We start from the raw sequence: 4831 nt of genomic DNA on the forward strand, positions 1-4831 counted from the left end.
TTAATAATGTGTTCAATGGGGACAATAAAAGTATGGTTTGTTTTGTTGAAGGTGATCTATTTTATTCTTTCTATTTCATTTCAGTACGTTCCCCCAGATAGGACCTCACCAGTGACATTACTAACAAGCCAGTCAGAGATTCTAGAGCCAGGAACAGATGAGAGAAGACCAGCAGAACATGGATAAATAGATTTTAGACCCAGTGAGATATAATACAAGCACTAATTATATCAAAATCACATAATAACATGTATTTATTCCAGGGTATGAAGACATGACTCAGTGACTAAGAGCACTTGATGCACTTCTAGAAGACTGGTTAGATTTCAAGCATCCACGTGATGTACTGATGATATACATGCAAGAAAGAACCTTAATAACAATAATAATTAATTATAGTAGTGACAATTTAAGAAGAAATATTCAATATTCTAAAACATAGAGTCATTTTAAAAGAATGCTGTATATTTCCTTTTCTTTTGATGAAAACATAAAGTGATTATAATTTTTATTCAATGTTAGTTTGCTTTTCAACAAATCAATGTAATTTTTTTCAAAGTAGCCTATTCAGTTTTATGAGAAAACAAGTTAGGTTGGTAAGGGATCCTTCCAAACAACCATGGAGATTTGATAAATTGCGAAGATATTGTAACACTGAAAAGCATGCTTGAGGCAAGACTCTGTCCACAATATTGAATCAGTCCTCTGGGTGCACCTCCAAACCCAAAGTTTCTTCATGTACTTGTCCTGCTGGTCAGCCAAAATCTTGACAGAAGACTTGACATCATAGAAGAGCTTGCTGATCTCTCCCTCTTGCTCCTTCTCAGTGTTGTCCTTCCTGTTGATATTTGCCAGCAGGGTGGCTGGTGTCAGCATCTGCATCGAATACCTCAGAGTGGTCCTGGTGCCAATCTCCCCCAGGAGTTTCAGTGCCTCGTTTCTGATGTTGATGCCTTCCTTCCGTCTGGACTCAGATCTTAATGATCTGCTTCATCTCTTGTGGCATATACAACATGGTCCTGATGGTCATTACCAGGTCCAGGGGGTCCAATGGGATGCTGTGTGGAGAAGTGAGGTCCTCAGAGCCCCTGATGACACAGTTGCCTCGGTTGGAAGCAAAGATGACAGTGGGGGTGATGGAGAACTTCAGAGCACTGTGCAGACAGACTTCATGACAAAGAGCATCCCAGGGACCAGCTCTGCAATGCCCTGGTTAATGTATTTGTTTACTACCTTGTTAATCTCACAGTTTATCTGTGATCTCTGTCTTTTTTTGTCTTCATAAAGTGGCCCATAGAATATGTTGTTCACCTTGAGGCCATGCATTGGCCACATCCAGCTCATGCAAGGTCACATCCTGTATGATTTCCTTCTTCTTGTGCACATCTCCCTTTGGCAAATGAACGTACTTTTCAGCTTCAAGGTCAAATCCTGTGGCATAGGAGTCACACCTGCTTTGCCACTTCACAGCTTCACTGTTTGCTTCAATGTAAATCACATCTCCAGCCTCTACTCAATGTAAATTCTTAATTCTTCTTTCAACATATTGTCTTACTTTTATTGCATATGAAGGTAGTACTTCCAGTCTGCAACCCCGAGTGACTGGAGAGGACACTTGGCCCCGGAAGACAGGGCTTCAATCATTGTCTTGATATAAACAGAGCATTGAATTATTTCATACAAATTTATCATATTCAAAACATTATAACATGTACTATAATGTGATCAGTCATATCTTTGCTATAATATCAAAAAAAGGTCAAGATTTAAAAGATTTTTTATTATTGTTATTCAACAAAATAGAACTTTCAAGCTATTCAATTAAGCTACATGTTACAACTTAACCATGGGTGGTGGTGGTGGTAGTAGTAGTAGTAGCAGCAGCAGCAGCAGCAGCAGCAGCAGCAGCAGCAGCAGCAGCAGTAGTAATAATAATAATGTTTCTCTTTTATATGTTTAACCTTATAATCTGCCTAAATATGGTGATTTTATTTTACTTACATAATTAAAACTGTATTTTGAGTGTAGGGGTTCAGATAATGAGTCAAACAGTAAGCACATATTGCTAATAACTCATCTTTTAAATAAAAGAAAGGCTTCAGTTTATTGATTTTTGAAACTCTCTGTTCTTTGCCAAGCATATCCTAAGACTGGGAATTTCTCCCTCAAATGGAGGTCCCTTCTTACTGGTGCACCTGAGAGAACTTAATAGATACCATGTGAATAAAATGCAGTAGATTCTTGTTTCCGAGAGAAATTTCAGAGATGAGTGCCATATCCCATATGGGCTTTAAATCTTATCAGATATTGATTCATTAGTCCAAAAAGCATCAGATCCACTAGTGGATCTTGCATGCATGATAGATCTAAGACTTTGTAGCTGGGTTTGTGCATAGCTTTCTCTTTTGGTAGCATGCAGAGTATCTTTCAGGACTATGAGCTAGTCTAATCAGTAAGGTTGAAAGATCTAGGTAGCCACCAGCTCAACTTCTCTATGTTCAACATGTTGTGAAGGTGTTGTCTTAAGTAATCAGAGCTTACCATCAGTTTGTAAAGATTAACCAATAGCTTGGCACAGAATAGTTTGTTTATGGGTTACCACAGGGGACTTTGGCAAACAATTCAGTAGGTTAACCAATTTTCAGAACTGGAGTCTTCATTTGACAATGTGAGATGCCCATCTGTAGCTCCATCTACCCCATTATTTGGTGATTCTATTTAGATCACCTTCATATATGTATATATTTTAGGAAGGTTCTATTGTATTGGTTTCCCATACAGTTCCTCAAACAGCCCTTAGTTTTAGCTGTCCTGCCCATATTACCTTGCTTAACCCTTTTTCTTCATACTTCCTGTTTGATTCTAACATTTTATCCCCCCATCCATCCCTCAATCTATTCATAGGTTATCTATCATTTCCCTTCCTATGAAGATTCATTCCTATCCTCAGCCACTTACTCTATATCTATCCTCTGTGGTTATATAGATTGCGTATTGAAGATTTAACAACTAACATCCACATATAAGTAAATACATACCATATTTGTCTTTATATGCTCTAGTTCCCTCATTTAGAATGATTTTTTTCTAGCTCCATCAATTTACTTGTAAATTTCACCTTTATAACTGCATACATATGCAATATTTCATGCATAAATACACCACAAGTTTGTTTTGTTTTAAATTTTTTTTCATTTACTTACATCTAGGTTATTTCTAGTTTCTAGCTTTTTTTTTTTTGAACAGAGGAGCAATGAGCATAGTTGAATGAGAGTCTGTATAGTAGAAAAAAGCATCCCTTGGGTACAGACTTTGCCCAGAAGTGGTAATGCTAGATATTACTGTAGATCAATTTTCAAATTGTTCATGAACTACCAGACTGATTTCCATAGTGCATATCCAAGTGCATATTCCATAGTGCATATTATACTCCCACCAGCAATGGATGAATACTCGACTTATACTCTTACCAACATGAGGTGTCACTTACTTTATTTATCTAGTGGTGAAAGATTTTTATCTCAAAGTAATTTTAATTTCCATTTCCATGAGGACTAAGAATGTTGAACATTTCTTTATGGGCTTCTTAGCCATTTGTATTTTCTCTTGTGACAATAATCTATTTATACCTGTACCACATATTTATATATGGTTACTTGTTATCCTTGTGTCTATGTTTTTGAGTTCTTTAAATAATTTTAGATATTAGCCTTCTACCACATGTTTAGTTTGTTAAAAAAAAACTATCATTTGGTAAGTTATGACTTTATCCAAATTAGGCTATAATTATACAGATGATTTTTAGTTTCATTTATTAATTGTTAGTGCTGCTGCAATCAGTGTTATTTTCAGAAAGCCCTCTCTATGGAATACAATCAAGACCATTCCTCACTTTCTCTTCTATCAAATCCATGTGTATGTACATGTGTATTCTCTTCATTGTATCTGGCCTTATATTGATCTCTCTGACCCAGTTGGAGTTGTGGAAAAAAATATCACTATACTGCTAAAAGAAATTAGCAACAAAATTACATTCTACTATGAGCCTTATTATATTCTACTACACTACTACACAGACTAGTGTCTTGCTCAGCCATCATCAGAAAGGCTTTCTTGCTGTATATAGGAACCACAACTGAACAATATGCATAAAGTAAGAGACATTGGAACACTCTGTCTGAATGGAATGTCTCCATCAATTTCCTCCATTCACAGATCATAGAACCATGGGAAAGGTGAGGTGGAATGATTGTAAGACCAGAGGGGAAGGGGAGCACCAAGAAAACAAGGCCTTCTGTACATAGCAGGACCCCCCAGCACCTATGCACTCACAATACTGTTACAGCATGCACTGGACCGGCAGATGTCAGAACCTGATGTGGTGCATGAGCTGACACTGAAAATGGTTACAGACTCCCACCCTTAAGCCAAGAGGTACCTCCAATTGATAAGCACTTGAATATAAAAAAATTAGTTTTCTTCAATTAGGTCTTACTAGGGACACAAATTGCTCTTAAATCCAGATGCACATGCCTACCAGTAGATGGTCATAACAGATTATTTTGTTGTTGTTGTTGGGTATTTTTGTTTGTTTGTTTGGTGTGTGTGTGTGTGTGTATGCATTTGTTTGTATCTCATAATGCTTTATCTGGGTATTTTTCTCTTTTCTAATCTTTATATATTATTGCTTCCAATTTTGTATTTGTATTTACTTCAAAGCAATATTATCAACTCTTTATTATAGGGGATGGAGAAGTAAGCCTTGTGAAAAAAAGAGTAGGATGGAGAGCGAGGCACCATAGGCTTCTGTGACTCCTCTAAGAGTCCTGAT

At 36.8% G+C, this 4831-nt stretch overlaps 1 pseudogene; it reads right to left on the reverse strand.

Annotated features, from left to right (window-relative positions):
• Nucleotides 1–588: 588 nt before the first annotated feature.
• Nucleotides 589–3409, reverse strand: LOC117721337 (ruvB-like 1 pseudogene; annotated as a pseudogene).
• Nucleotides 3410–4831: the final 1422 nt, after the last annotated feature.

The sequence above is a fragment of the Arvicanthis niloticus genome, chromosome 16 (genome assembly GCF_011762505.2).
Source record: "Arvicanthis niloticus isolate mArvNil1 chromosome 16, mArvNil1.pat.X, whole genome shotgun sequence".
NCBI lineage: Eukaryota > Metazoa > Chordata > Mammalia > Rodentia > Muridae > Arvicanthis > Arvicanthis niloticus.